The sequence below is a fragment of the Ursus maritimus genome, unplaced genomic scaffold (genome assembly GCF_017311325.1).
Source record: "Ursus maritimus isolate PB19 unplaced genomic scaffold, ASM1731132v1 scaffold_12, whole genome shotgun sequence".
NCBI classification, from domain to species: domain Eukaryota; kingdom Metazoa; phylum Chordata; class Mammalia; order Carnivora; family Ursidae; genus Ursus; species Ursus maritimus.
Window position 1 is genome coordinate 58873929 of NW_024423564.1, and position 15960 is coordinate 58889888.

Below are 15960 nucleotides of genomic sequence, written 5' to 3' on the forward strand. Positions count from 1 at the left end.
CAGGAAAGGGGCTGGCCAAGGCCAAGCAGGTTGTTGCAGTCATGAGGTTCAGGGCAGGGCTTTAATCCAAACTTTGATCTGTGGGAGGAAGCTCCTGTAGCCCCATGTTAGTCCTGGTAGTAGCGTATAAAGCAGCAGTTCTCAAAGTGTAGTCTGAGGACCCTGGAAGAACCTCACACACTCTCAGGGGTCCATGAGATCAGAATTATCTTTATCCTACTACTAAGATTTTACTTTCTCTTTTCATTGAGTTGGTGTTTGAACTGCTGGTGCAAAAGTGACAGTGGGTAAAACTGCTGGTGTCTTAGTACACATCAAGGCAGTGGTACCAAACTGCAGTAGTAATCATATGACTCACCACCACATGTGCAAAATAAAGGGAAAAAAAAGCCAGTTTCACTTCAGGGTGTGCTTGGTGAAGCAGGAAAGTGACCAGATTTATTAAATTTCAACCTTCGAGTACTTATCTTAAATGTTTTGTGTGATGAAATGGGAAGTACACATAAAGCATTTCTGCTGCCTACCAGTGCACTGGTGGTCTCGAGGAAGTGCGCTGGCATGGTTGTTTGAGTTGGGAACTGAGCTAGCCACTTTTTTCTCAGAATACCATTTCCCTTAAAAGAATGACCGACATGCACCGTAGTTATCAGACTTGGGCAGGTGGCAGATTTTGGGGGCTGTCACTTCACAGAAAACAAGTGACCATGTTTGCTGCCAGTGATCAAATATGAGAGTTTAAATGAAAACTGAGAATTTTGGAAGACTGGCGTCCCCCATCCTGAGCTGTCAGATTGCACACTACAGCTGTCCTTTAAGAAACCACCTCTCATTAAGTGTTGGTAGAGAGTATCAAAGAAGAATATCCACAGTTACCTGAATAGGCTATTAAAATAGTCCTTCCTTTGCCAACTCCACGTCTGTGTGAGGCCCTGTTTCTTCATCTAGTTCAACTTTTAAACTAATTAAACAAGGAGGTGAAGATAGTTCTAATGCCTTAGTAGCCGAGGCAAGCAAACCAGAATTTAAGCCTGAAAATGCCTCAAGTTTAAGAAATCAAAATCTAAGAACAACCAGTCACAGCCAAATAGGCTTTCCGAAATAAGGCAACCACTGCTTAAGCTCCAGCCAATCCAGTAATTGCCTTGCTTTGCTTCCTTGTCTTCTCCAGAGTCTTGCCCCTAGCTCCTGCCAGGGAAGCAGTCCTAACCACTACTGGTTTGGCGCTGCCTGCTTCAAATTGATTGTTGCTCAAATAAGTCTTAACATTTTTGCCGTGCCTCAGTTTATCTTTTATCTTTTAACACAACCAAATACCATATCACCATAGACTGAATGCCAAAGAGGATACAGAAATCCACCTGTATGCTAGGAAGTCAGATATTAAAGAGATTTGCAAACATGTGAAGCAAACCATTCTTCTAACTAATATTATGTAGATTTTTTTCATTTAAAATGTTATTTAGATGAACAAGCAGTGGGTTTGTTATTGTTATTTTGTTTTATTTTATTTTTTAAAGATTTTATTTATTTATTTGACAGAGAGAGAGACAGCCAGCGAGAGAGGGAACACAAGGAGGGGGAGTGGGAGAGGACGAAGCAGGCTCATAGCGGAGGAGCCTGATGTGGGGCTCGATCCCATAACACCGGGATCATGCCCTGAGCTGAAGGCAGACGCTTAACCGCTGTGCCACCCAGGCGCCCCTGTTATTGTTATTTTAAATAAATTAATTAATGTTCTTAAAAGCATAGAACAAATACGATAAGTATTATATTCATAGTCACTATCCCACAGCATTATAATTTCCCTGTCAGTGTTCTCCCCAGACTGTGGGGCCCCCAGAGCAGTGCCTATGTCTGATTGATCTCTGTATCCTACCACAGAGCTGAGTATGCTTTGGGTAGGCATAAAGTTGGGAGAGTGAATGAATGAGAAGCTGGAAGAAGACAGGGCAGATCCCAGCCAGATTCCTGATGGGTAGGCAGATTCATGAGCCAGGAGGCTCAAGTCCAAAGTGGTAAGAGTGGAACATGAACAGGATCTGAATCAAGGTGGGAGCAGTACAGGTGAGAGAGGAGGGTCCCAATGCTTGCAGTCGGCCTGGCGGGATGGCCTTCCATGAGCCCTGTCTGGTGCTGGCCAGTGGGCATAGGAGGCTGTAAGTAGACACGGAATGGAGACCGGCCCCACCTGCTGATGGGGCTGGGTAACACAGCATGCCTAATGCCACCTGCATGGCAAGACAGACTTGCCAACCTACGGCTCTCCATGTGTGTGCCACCGTGTGGGCTCGGGGAGATCAGGGCCGAAGGAGTTAAGCCTGGGGCATTAAATATGAGTCTTAACTAAGTTTTCAAACTACATTTTACATAATTAGGTGCCTGTGTGACCACCTTGTCTTTGTGAATTGTTGTTCTGAGGTATTTTTGGACATCCGGGAAGGAAGGGAAAAATGTCATCAATGTCTGCTTAGTGCCAGGCGCTTTATTTATATTTCCTCATGTAATCCTCACAAATGCCTCATGAGGAAAGTGCTAGTATTGCCATTTTGGGTATGAGAAAAACGAGACTCAGAGAGTGTGAGTAATGTCTCCGTGGTCATAGTGCTAGTCAGTGGCCTGGCTGGGATTTGAACCCAAGTCTGTGAGTCCCAAGTCCATACTGTTGAAAAAAAACAAATTTTATTTTTTAATTAATTAATTAATTAATTTTACCACTGATGTAATGCATATTCACTGTCTAAAAATGAGAAAATACTGAAACAGATGAAAAATAAGAATTACTGTCACATTGGTATGTCTTCTCTGACGTTTTTCCCATGTATGTATTTGTAACCTGCTTTTCTGTTTAACAGTATCTATTGTAAACATCTTTCTGCATCTATAAATATGTTTCTATGTGATTTAAAAGGGCTGCATAGTAGTTAATTATATGCATGTGCCATTTATTTAACCAATCCTCTATTGTTAAATAATGTAGTTGGCATCTGGTTTGTCACTAGTATTAAAAAATACTGCAATAAACTTCTTTGAAGTTTAATCTCTGTTTGTATCTTTACTTCCTTAGGATAAAATCTTAAAAATGCAATTGATGATTTAAAGTACATTTAGGTTTTAAAGACATTTCAATATAATGAACTTTCAATATAATATAACTTTTCCCCCAGGAAAGTTGTAAAAATTCTAATTCCCATTACTGGTAGGTGAACAGTTCTGTTTCCCTGCTTCCTCAACAAGTGATATCAAGAGATCTCTGCTGGTTGGATAACCAAACACAAAATGTCTGTTTTAGTAAATCTGTGTTTTTCCAGTGCCACCTTCTTGTTTCTTGATCCAGTTTGAGTAATGCTGTATACTAGGATATGAAATTTTTTACTACATTAGTTACCCAGGGAGACAATTTTCTTTTTCCTGTATGAGCTGGGTGGGGTGGCAGTGGCCAGGGAGCTAAGTGGGAGTGACTTTGGTTAGGCAGTGGGACAGGTTGGATGACGAGGGATTGGTTACTGGCAATTATTCTCACCAGCAGAGTGTTGGCTGGTGGTTAGAGTCTTCCCAACTACACAGGGGAAGGTTAAGTTCCGCCAAGGTGTGCTTGCTCCCCAGGGACTATGGTGGGCAGTCCAGACAGAGAACAGGTGCCAAGAAGTCCATCAGGATGAGTGAGGTCTATGGGGAGAGGGGTGGACAGGCATCCCACTAAGGGGCAGACAGTAGGGAATACAGACCTGACTCTTGTGGATGGAAGCTTTTGGAGAATCAGGGAGAAGTGGAATTTCAAATGTAGGAAAGAGTGCTCTTTTTGGCTGCATGTCCTACCCAGTGATCTTCAGTGGCTTGGCCACCAAAGGGTCTCACAGTTTGTCATTCACTTCTTTGGTGAATTCTCCACAGCTGTGCTGGTTTTCAGACGTAGACATCTACTTTGTGAGGTCTCTGGCAGTGTTTCTTTGACTCAGGTAGACTCTGTTAAGGAGATTGAAGGAGGTCTCAGAAGCCAAATTGTTCATATAACTTGCTAATTCAAGGTTACAGGAATGGAATGTTCCCATTGGCATAATAAGCTCATGCTTGTCCTGAAAGCAGACCTACCGGTAAAACTAACCCCTGTATGCAAGGCTGTGTGGTGAGCATGAAATAGGAACAAGGAGAAATAACTACATCTGACAGCCTTGTAAGACTTGTCAATTATTTACCACGCAGTAGGTGCAGCACCGCCAATGAGACTGTAAGTGCTACAGATGGTTAGGCTGAATCTTCTCCGTAGGCAGTGTCCCTTGGTTTGACTTTATGACCTTCTCTCTTTTTTCACTTGAAATGGTTGCCCAGCTCCCTTGCAGTGTGACTCGCCTTCCTTTAAAAGTCATGGGGGTTTTCAGCCTCTCCTGGCTGGGAACTCTTCTAGCTCTTTCAAGTGATTTTGCATTTTTCTGTTCTGACCCACTGATTTTAAAGGTCAAATCTGAGTGCAGTCCTAGTGCCTTACTTCCAAGTGTCCCAAATTGTGCTCACACCTAAAGGCCTCGGGGTTGGCTCCAGAATGGGGTCTGACAAGAGCAGAGGCCCAGTCCCAGAGGAACTTGGGGACTGGGTGGGAAACCTCAGCCGAGGGTAGGCATAGGGACAGATGAGGACTGAGGCTCTGACAGTGGCCAGCAGACACACCATAAGCACTTTCACTGAAATTGGGACCACCCTCTGAGTGAGCTCAGCAGACTGACCTGCTTGTGCCCCCAAACCCTGACTGCCCACATTGGGGCTCCCCAATGTCCCTAATTAGTGAACCTAGAGGCAAAGCCGGAGAGGGCGAAGTGGTTCCAATTGCAGGAATGAGAGGGCTTTCAAGACGGGGGCCTCACAAAAAGTGAGGATTGAAACCAGTCACTGGCCAAGAGGTGTCTAAACTTGGCCTGTCTACACTTTAGTAGGGGTAGAGTAGGCAACTGGCCCATCCTCAGCCTTGTTGCAAAATATATGAAGGCGGCTTACTTACACAGATACGCTCAAATCTGCAAGATAAAGTACACTTCAAGTCAGATGGTAGCACGGCGAAGGGAAAGGAGGGAAAGAAGTAGGAAGCTGTGGGCAGGTGAGTTCAGTGCAGACAGCACAGGCGTTCACAGGTCCTTTCTGCTTGCTTCTGGGGGGCCACTAACCCGGATCAGGTTTGCTGGCACTTAAGGAAAAAAAGGGCATATCAACGCATTCTTCAAAGCCCAGCCCATATGTCTCACCCGGCCTAAGAAGTCTCTACTGAATCTCTACTGAATATAGATGGGGACAAGACACATATTTTTAGATGTGAACATAACTTCAAAGACTTGAGTTTGCTCAAAGCAGAGACTATGTTTACTTTGGAAGGATGGGCCTTGGGAAATATGATTTGGGAATTAGACAGAACCGAGCTCCATCCAGGTTCTGGAACTTTAGCTGTGTGACCTTGGAAAGCTCTTTAACTTCCCTGAGCTTCAGGAAGTTGCTGAGAGAATTTAAGGGGTCTGGTTTTTATAGGTGAAGAATCTGGCACTCAGTGAAGGTACAACTTCTCTGGTTCTCTCCTTGGCTATGTATGTGGCATATCATATCTTTCTGACCTCGTATTAAACTGATAAGAACAGATACTACACTTGATCTTAGCCAAAAGGCCGAGAAGGAATTCTATCTGACCTCATAGACCCTTGCTTAGCAAAGGGGGCTCCAAAAGCTTCAGTGGCTTAGAGATCCCACAGCGGGATGCAAGGACCCAAACCTGGACCTTCTGGGTTTGTAGCCCTTGCTTTTTCTACTATACATACTGCCTCTCCCCAACACCCTCAGTTCAGCTGCCTGCTAGAAAAGTTTCCTCTCACAAAGGGTCGCAAGTTAGCAGAAATGTCAGCGGGTCGACAAGACAAGTGCCTGCTTGTCCTTGGGGTGCTTCTGACCTTTGCTTCATGCCTCCATTCTGGGCTATTTTGGGCCTTGGAGATGTAAAGAGGGTCTGTGGTGGGAAGACAGCTAGTACAGCTGCTTCGTGCTACCAAGAGTCCTGGAGAGAACCCTTGAATTGAAGCCTGCCGAGTGCACTGAAGGATGCCGGCTTTGCTGAACAGCAAAAGGATCCCTCATTCTTGGGTGAAAACTTTGAAGTAGAACCTTTCCATGAGGCATTCTGGAATGGAAGGGAAGGGGGACCAGAAGCTAGACCGGGCGCCAGGAGACCTCATTGTTGTGGAACGTGGTGGAGGAAGTGGGCGTCAGACCACCGGGTACTGGGGAGTAAGAGGGGGGTGGGCTTCGTGTTGGGGCGGCCTCCGTGGGGAGTCGAGTTCCTGTGTAAGCGGACGTTCAGTTGCCCTCAGGATCTCTCGGGACTGTCTGGGTGTGTGGGTTCAGACTAGAAAAACATCTCCTTGGCTGCAAGCTCCCAGTGGCTACCAGCTATTTTCCACTTCTCCAAGCGGGGCTCGAACCAGGGCTGGCTTAGTGCTCCAGGACTCAGCCTTGCAGTGACTGCGGAGGGAGTCCCAGCCCAGCCACATAATCCCGCAGACACACAGACTGCTTTCGCATGGTCCAGGACCACTGTGGTTTGGTGGCTGAAAACACAGTGATGTCACTTATTTTTTTTTCCTTTATAGAAAGATGAGAAATGAAATAAGATTAAGTCCCAATCAGGAGCACTTTGTGATATGAATTAGTTAATCGATGCGGTCACTGTTTATGGAGTGTTCACTATGGCTGTGTGACTCTGGGTGATAAGGACACAAAAATGAAGAAGATATGGGCCCTGCCTTAAAAAGAGTCTTGTGATGGGGACAGGTATCTAAACAGGTGAGTGGGCCAGCCCTGGTCCTGCAGGGCCTTGTGTCCAGACCAAGGACACATTGAACTTTAATAGTGGTGGAGCACCCAGTGGGTTCTTAGCGGACAAGTGGCAAGATCTCTGGCTACTGGGGGGTGAATTTGAGTGAAACAAGCCTGGAAGCCAGTAGACCCCCAGATTTCAGAAACATTCAGGAACTTAAGAAAGGTATACATATACAGGCAACCTAATCCCAGAAGTATTAACTGACAAATCAGCTTTAAGAACCTATAGTGATTTTTCACTGGACATTTTATGAAACGTATTTACAGCTCTTTTGAGCCTCCTAAAGGTCCGCTTGGGCATCAGTGAGTTTTTCCCAGTAGTCTACTAGTATGGGGTTCAGACTCTATTCCCGAGCGGTTCACGATGCCTTTCTTCACAAGTGGGTTGGGTTGGTTTTCCCCTCGTGAAGGAAGGGCCCCTTTCTGTTCCTTCCAAATTTCACTGAGTTTCACCTCAGTTCCCCTTCCTTTACTCTTTTCTGGTTCCTGAGGTTGGGTGGCCTCTTGGGTATATAACTCATGAGGGGTGGGGTTGATAACGTGTGAGGCCGCAGGGCACAGCCAAACCCATAGAAGTATTTACCCCAACAGTTTAGGCTGGGACGAGGGAACCGCAGTGTTGTTGGCTGGGAGGTGATCTCAGTATCTTTAGCTGGCGGGAGCAGGTGGAGGTTCAAGTTCATTAGGCAAGGTGAAGATGTAAATGGAAAAATGGGCCATGAAGCCAGAATCTAGGAGCTTCAAGAGCAGGGTGGAGTGAGGTTGGGGGAAGAGACAAGGACAAATAGTTCAGGACTAGGTACGTAAAAACCAAGACTGTGCTTTGCATGCCCCCCTTTGTGTGGTTCCACGTACTAGATAGAGGCTCGGGCACTGTGGCTCAGCAGAAGCGTGCAAAGCAGTGAGGCAAAATATAAATGAATAGGAATATGGGCCTAATAGTGTTTTAGACAAGGACAGAAGCAAAAGAGTTTAATCAAAGAAAAACAGATTCTAGTAAAGAGCAGAAAGGGACAAATAGGGTTAACACCCACTTATGTTTATGAATCCTAGTAGCTGAGAATATGTGGCTCATACATGATTTTAAACCCCAAACTTCTACTCATATTATATAGACATGTAATGGAAGGACCTGTAAGTCCAACTTAATATAGTACGACCTAGGAAAGAGGATGCTGGAGGGAGTTTTGTGAAAATATGTAAGTTCACACCAGCCAGTTTGAAGCTTCTATAAAAACTTTGGTTTTTCTTGACTCTGCAGACGTTTCCATGTAAGTATGTCAGTGAAAGCATATTTATGACTATCTCCTCTGCCTTTCTCCATGGGTGTGAGGGTAGGTTTCTAGATGGGGATTGCTCATTCTGGCTGTTTTTAACTTGGCTTGGGAGGATAGTGGTTACGGCTGCCTTGACTGCTCTCCTTGCCTCTTGCTGTCACCCAAGCTGATTGAGGCCACTCTGCGGCCCTCTGAAAGGGGGCCCTGATGACCCAGGGGCCACTGTGAAGGTGGTGGAGGTATTCCCTGTGCCAGGGTGCCTAGCCGAGGGGAAGAAATGCAGCCCATGCTCAGCTTGCTAACCCATGCATGCTGACCTAGGAGAAGTGGTGCCTTTTTCTAATTTACATAAAAACATCATACATGCCAGGGGTGGCCTTGTCCTGACCTCATGTGTGATAGTCTCAGCCGATCACATTTGCTATTCATAGCAGCCTAGTGAATCAGAGGGACACGGATGATTATTTGGCCCAATTTCAGTTGACGAGATGGGAGGGCAGGGAGTTTAATTGACTGACTTGGGCTAGTCTCTCTGTTTGCCAGAGTCAGAAGTTGAACCCACTGAGGATCATAAATCCAGTGCTCTTCCCCCTGTGCCTGCCACTGGCACCTGTCCCTCACCATACTCCGATCATGGGAATTGCCAACAAGCAAGCCTGTGACTCTGAAGGGCAGCCAGGGCAGGGATCCTTGCTCTGCAACACATGGCCTGGTGGCAGCGCGAACCTTCCCAGAAACACGGCACCAGGCTGATGTGGGTGCCTGCATGGGAAGTCCTCCTTGAACATCTGACCCGGTCTGCCTCAAATTCTGTCTCAACCCTTTTTAGCAACTTGTAGGCTCTTCCCTTGCAGGGTGGGGTAGAGAGGAGAGGCCAGGGGGTGGTGGTGGCGGGGGGAGTGGGTGGGTTTGCAAAACATTAATGAATGTAATCTGTGCCTTTTCCCTGACCCAGCTTGGCCGGCTGCACTGGTCTGAAATTCCACATTCCATTGTTCTCCTTCTAAGAAAACAGAACTGGCTCTTTTCAGCCTTAGGAATTGTCTGTGTAGACTGGTTTAGGAGAGTTTGCAAACCAGATGGATTTACTGTTTACTGTCTCTTCTAGTCCCAGGGAAAAACATTATTTCTGAAGGCCCTCAGCAGCCTCTTCTAAAAGGTTTCCCAACCACTGTTCATGTTCTGGTTACTCTTGAGGCTTCATACAGCTTTCTCACTTCTTTCCTGTCTGTGTGCACATTTATCACACCCTAGCCGTGGTGGTCAGCTCTTGAGTTTATGACCCAATTCCTTTCTCTGAAAACTAGCCTTCTTTGTCACTCTGTGTGGTGCCAGTGATGGGCCTCTGGTAGCCACTTGGTACAACACCATCCACATAATGGTCCTGCTCACAGATGATGAGACCAAGAGTGGGCACCCCAACTCAAGTGAGTCTTGGGGACTTTGGGACTAGGATAGTGAGGAAGATTCAGTCTTTCCTTCAGTTGCTTGCTCTGCATGGCCTAACTTGGAAGATGCTGCCTACCATGTGGTCTATCACTAGACAGGGGAGCAGATTCAGGAGCTGGAGTAAAGAGAGGGAGAAGAAGGAAGCACATTTCAAAAAGAAGCTGAGGATAAAAGCTGGAGGCAGAGGCTCCAGACCTATCTGAGACCCAATCCTGTTCCTTCCTTTGGGTGTCAGTACATGCCCTGATATCCATGTGATAAGATGCTCCTTTTTTACTCAGCTTATCCTCAGTTGGCTTCTATAAATTGCAGTTATGAGTCCTTTCTGATACTCTAGCCACATGTTTTTCAAAGTGTCAGCCCTGGACCAACATCAGCATCTTCACCAGAGAGCATGTTAAAAGGGCAAATTCTCAGGCCCCATCCCAGACCTGAATCAGAAACTCTGGAGGGGAGGCCCAGCAATCTGGGTTCTAACAAGCCCTGCAGGTAGCTCAAGTTTGAGAACCACCCACCTAGCCATCTCTAGTAGTGGATGGAAAAGCATGGACCCAGAGGCACACTGACTCGGATTTGGATCCTGGATCTGTGAGCTAGTGATGATTCTGGGCAAGTCACCTCGTCTCTTGGAGATCCCACTTTCTCAGCAGTAAAGTGAAGGATAATGATGTTTATACTATATTGCAGCTGTAAGAGAAGCAAACACTTCTGGATATTTGAAAAGCATCATTTTCAATCTTGTCTCTGTGGACCCTGTTCTGACATGAGAAGACAAGTGACAATGACTCAGGTCATGCACCATGGAGACACAACTTGAGATTAAAAAAAAAAAAAATCGTCTTAACAGAATAAGTTACTGTTCAGAGTTTATACCAAATCTGTGCACCTAGATCTTAGCACTGGTGCTAGACTCCCCTAGGCTATCACTGGATGGTTGGGAATTAAACCCCATCAGTCTGAAACTCAATTTGATTCCCCAGGTTTCATTGACCTGTTTTTCTGCTGTGTTATGAAAACCATGCAGTCTGGACAGTCCTAGGATAAAACAGAGAAATCCACTGGTTTATATTTGAAGAAGGAAAGCAAAGGCCTCCATTCATTAATTTATTCCTTCATTTATTCATCCACTTATTCATTTATTCACTCACTGACTCATTCATTCATGCATCCACCTGACACTCACTGAGCTGCTTCTCTGTCTAGACACCATGCTAGATACTAGAGACTGACAGATAAGGCCTTCGTGTGCCCCCACCCCTGCACTAATTGTTGACAGGTTACAGTATGAGCGAAGACTCGGAGGCAGGAACTGGTCATGGTATGAGGAGATCATAATCAGGAGATATGTCTTGCTGAAACAAAGGGGTGGGTGTTAGGAAGTATTGAGGCATGCGCATCAAAGCTGGTAATAGAATGGGAGTCAGCATCTGCTTTGGTTTCCACAGCCCACTGTCCTGTAATTAACAGTGGTGGATGTTTTGCAAGGACCTCCCAGTTCTTTGGGCCGCATTTGAGCCAGTCCCGGGTGGATGACCCCACAGTAGGTAGATTCCTCTGCCAAATACTGCTCATGCTGTTCATACTGTATGAGGGGTGGGCTGATTAGGGCTCATTAAAAAGGAATCTTTGTGTCTGCTACTGCTTGACGGCTGAATCAGTCCAACCCCAAGTGAACGCCTTCTGGTATCCAGAAAGTCTGGCTATTTTCTGGATGAATCTCCACCCAGTTCTTGGCTTTCATATCACTGGAACCTCCAGTTATATGCAAAATGGGGCAAAAACATCAAACCTCTCCCCAGACGGCTCTTCTGGAAATACATCCAATTGGATGCTTCCTCAGACATGTCCTTTAGGGAAGCCTGGGACCAGGAGTTCAGATGCAAAAGAGATGTGACTGGTCTGAGAGGGAAGATGGCTACTCAGTGGTTGAGTGTTAAACCCTGCTTCCTATGTGACAGGTGGTTTTTCTGTCTGTGTCAACTACAGAATGGCCTAATGAGAGTAAAATTATATCTTGCTTATTCCCAGACTTTGTAGAAAAGAACAGAAATAATGACTAGCCTGTCATATGGGGTTGATAACATCCTTGACCTCATTTGACCCTTGCCACTACCCTAGAGGAGGAGTTACTAGCATATTATTCCCACTTAACAGATGACGAGATGAGGTTCATTTCAGGCAAGTGTCTGAGCCTGTTCTTAATCCCAGTTTCTTGACTGTAGATTTTATGCTCATTCTACTGCACCAGGCTGTTCTCAAGGAACACCATTGTTGTCAGTACATAGATTACAAGGGACTTCCTGGGGGACCTCAGAAATATGGCAACAAGATCATTCTTTGAGAGTTAAAGTTTAAGACAGGCCCAAGAGGATTAGTGAGGAGACAGGATGGCTCCCAGGACTGTGAGAGTCAACTGATCTTAATCCAGCCATTGATCTTAAATATATCTGAGGAAGGGAGGAAAGCAGAGTCACAGAGAGAAATTTTGGCACGCTGTCCATGCTGTGTGCTAGGAATCACATAAGACTATCTTAATTAGGTGCTATTAGACAGTTTATTCATGTAATTCCTCTTGTGCTCATATGTAGGTCACGCTGCAATCTTCAGCATGTATGATGTGACATTGCAAGCAGTGTGGCCCAGGGGGAGAGAATGTGTTAGTCGTGCCCATGTGTGGAGTCTACTTCCATATTATGGTACCTTCTTCCTCTCACTGTCCAGTAACACACGAGCAGTCTGGTTTCTACATTAGCTCTTGGTGTGAAGAAGAGAAGGATCAGCTCTTGGGGACTGACAAAATCAGGTTTCTTAGCCTTTGGAACTACAGGATAAATCCAAAACTTGGGTAGATTCAGTGAGGATGTGAAGAAAACTCTCCCCTGGAAGGCCTCTTGGAAGACTGAACTGTGTACGGCCTTCCCCTAACCATGTGTCTTCTTTGCTTCACAGACACAAGCTGGTGTTAGGGCCTACAGCTGTTACCATAGCCTTGGCCTTGTTCTTACTAGAGGCCAGTGGTGCCAACACATCCAGGCCTTATATCTATTTCTGCCCAGATCATTGGCTATCACCTGATCAGTTCAAGAGGACATCCTAGGAACTCTGAGGAAGGCAGGATTAGAGAGACAAGTCTCTCTAATTCAAGTGCCTAATCTTGCAGGAGAGACAGGTTTGTGCATAGGTAACTTTAATCATTTCAGTGCTGTGCTGTATTCCCTGAATTCATCATCTATATACAAAACCTTATTTTATGAAGTTTCATTTGTTTTTCACAAGTAACCCATGAACAGATACAAACATACAGTCTCAAGAAGTGAAGTGGTTACAGAGCTAGTATGTGACCGAACGTAGCTTTGACCCCCAAGACATAAGCTGTGAGAAAGGCTGTCACTGGCATTCTAAATAGATGGAAGTACGAAGCATGGGGCTGAAATTGCTCTCCTGGTATATGTCCACACTACTCTAGTTCTCTCTTAGGAGCTCATCAAAAGGAGGATCCCTAGGCAATTTGAATACCTTCATTGGTATACAAGAGATCTGGGCAAACAAATGGATCCCCAATCTGGAATTCTAGTCTAAAATGAATTAACAAAGGGGGCCTAGGAACCATTCTCAGTAGCAAAAGTTATCATGGAAGTTAAGTCTTTATCTTAGATAATGTTGCACACACTGATGAAACTGTTTTGGCTGGGGTTTTATTGATCCAATCTAGGTGCAATGGGTATCTCATCCTCTTCATAAGTTCCTATGAAATGGGTACGTATTAGTTCATTGAACTTCAATAAGCACATCTTGAGTACGTACCTACAATGTTTAGGGCACTGAACTGTGTTCTAGGAATAGAGAGACAGAAAAGATTTTTTTTCCTTCTTCAAAAAAGTTGCATTCTAGGGAGGGAAGCATATCTGTGAAACTTTTTTTTTTTTTTTTTAAGTAATCTCTTCACCCAGTGTGGGGCTTGAACTCACGACCCTGAGATCAAGAGTTGCATGCTCTACTGATTGAGCCAGTCAGGTGCTCCCTTGCATTTCTAAATAAGCATTTTAAAACATTTTCTTTCACATTTATTTATTTATTTATTTATTTTTTTTTTTTTTAAAGATTTTATTTATTTATTTGACAGAGATAGAGACAGCCAACGAGAGAGGGAACACAAGCAGGGGGAGTGGGAGAGGAAGAAGCAGGCTCATAGTGGAGGAGCCTGATGTGAGGCTCGATCCCGTAACGCCGGGATCACGCCCTGAGCTGAAGGCAGACGCTTAACCTCTGTGCCACCCAGGCGCCCCTATTTATTTATTTTTTAAAAGATTTTATTTATTTATTCGACAGAGATAGAGACAGCCAGTGAGAGAGGGAACACAAGCAAGGGGGAGTGGGAGAGGAAGCAGCAGGCTCACAGCAGAGGAGCCTGATGTGGGGCTCGATCCCATAACGCCAGGATCACGCCCTGAGCCGAAGGCAGACGCTTAACCGCTGTGCCACCCAGGCGCCCCCACATTTATAACAATAATACATTCTCATTGCAAATAAGAGATACAGTAGAGAGTATTTATTTTTTAGATGCTGGAGAGCCATTGAAGGATTTTATGCTGGGGCCTAATGCAGGAGGATTGGCATTTGGAAAGATCCTCCTGGCTGCCGTGTGGAGGTTGGCCATGCTAGCTGGAGGCAGGAAACCTGGGAGACCAGCAAGGAAGCCACAGTGTGATTTCAGCCAGAGATGGCAGCGGGGCTGAGCCAGGGCAGAGGCTGCTGAGGTGGGTTTCAGAGATCATTGGGTGGAAAAGTATGTGTTGGGTGACTGAAGAATAGGGAAAATAAAGCAACTTTGACTTAAGAAAGGAGCCTTGCTAGACAAGCCTTTTCACAAACTGGTCTCCTGGAAAGGGCCTTGAAGGCACAGCTAACCAAACAACCGTCCCTCCTGGGCAAGGGCTCCCCACTAGGTGAATGGTTTGCCGTATTTCCGATTCCAGGAACTGGCTGGAATAACACTTATGCAATGGGAACACACGAGGCCCACCTCCAGGAGCCTGGCTGGTGCAGAACTTGGCAAGGCTGGAATCCTCCGTGCAGTGGAAAGTCCTGCTGATCTGCTACGAGTGAGCAGCCCTCAGATGGCTGACTTCAGGGGACGCCAGAGCTGGCTGCGTGGATGGCTGCGTGGGCCTGGAGCCACTGGCGAGGAGGAGCTGGGGGCGTGCATCTATGGTAGAACCAACAGAGGACGATTCTCCAGCCAGCCGGAAGCTCTGGTGTCTCTTCCATAGAGTGAGTGCTTGGGAGCCAAATTAGCCTGCCCCCCTCACTTCAGCGCCTGTGACCCTGGGCAAGTCACTTAACCTCTTTGATTCTTAGTGTCCTTGTGTGTGAAATGGGGTACACATTAACAGCCATCTCCTTGGGTTGTTGCAAGAATAAGAAAAATGAGGGAAAACTGCTAATCCTCTGCCCAGCACTTTGCAGAAAGTTGGTAAGTGGTCGTTACTGGTTGAAAGATCACAACTCTTTAACAAATGCAGCTCCCAGGAGATTGAGGGGCAGGGAGCAGGGGAGGCAGAAGGCCGTCTGTCAAATCAAAGAACAAGTAAGAATAAACTGTAACAATAAAGGCAGACTCACTTTGTGCATGTGGGGTGGGTAGGCTCCTGAATATTTGTCTGCCATCCAAATGTATGCAAATCAAATCATTCTCAAAGCCTCAGGGAAGTTTCTTAAGTACAGATATCTCAGGGGTGTCTTTCTGTAAAGTTACTGCTGCTGATTATTATAATACTTTGCTACCGTCTCACCTGGAGCTCTTGGAAGAAAGAGACAACTCATGTAGCTTTAACATCTCTTTGCTGCACTTTCTTCTTTATTAAGCCAAATCGTTTGTTGAAGTCCATATCTGGGTAGTGTTCCTTGAGCAACCCAAACCTGTAGGCGAAGGCTGGAGTCAGGTCCCTGTTTTATGGTGAGGAAGCTGAAGCGCAGCGGGATCGTGTGGGTTGCCTACATTCAGGGGAGAAGGGGCGGAGTTAGAATCCAAACCCATGTCTTCTCTCAGTCCAGTGTTTATCTCTCTCAGCTGTTGGCTCTTTCCAGGGAGGTGATGAGCCCTCCTCCTCCTGCACACATGTAAAAGGCATGACATGAACAGCCTTGGTGGGGTGGGGGATGGGTAGGCAGGAGATGAGATTACACCTCCAAGCATGGGTGTTTTATGTCTGAGCGCAAGCATGTAGGATAAATACTCAGATGAGGAGAGTCCCTTCCCTTGCTCTCCACCCTGGCTGGGTATGTGGGAAGGAATTCTGGGTCACCACCGCCAATACTGTCTGAATGTTAATAACATGTTCTTCAGAAAACAACCTTAAAGTCCTCCCACCCAACTTAACACCAAGTT

At 45.9% G+C, this 15960-nt stretch overlaps 1 pseudogene; it reads right to left on the reverse strand.

The window, feature by feature from the left end:
* Positions 1–5528: 5528 nt before the first annotated feature.
* LOC121102143 lies at positions 5529–5654 on the reverse strand (annotated as a pseudogene).
* Between the last annotated feature and the right edge of the window lie 10306 nt (positions 5655–15960).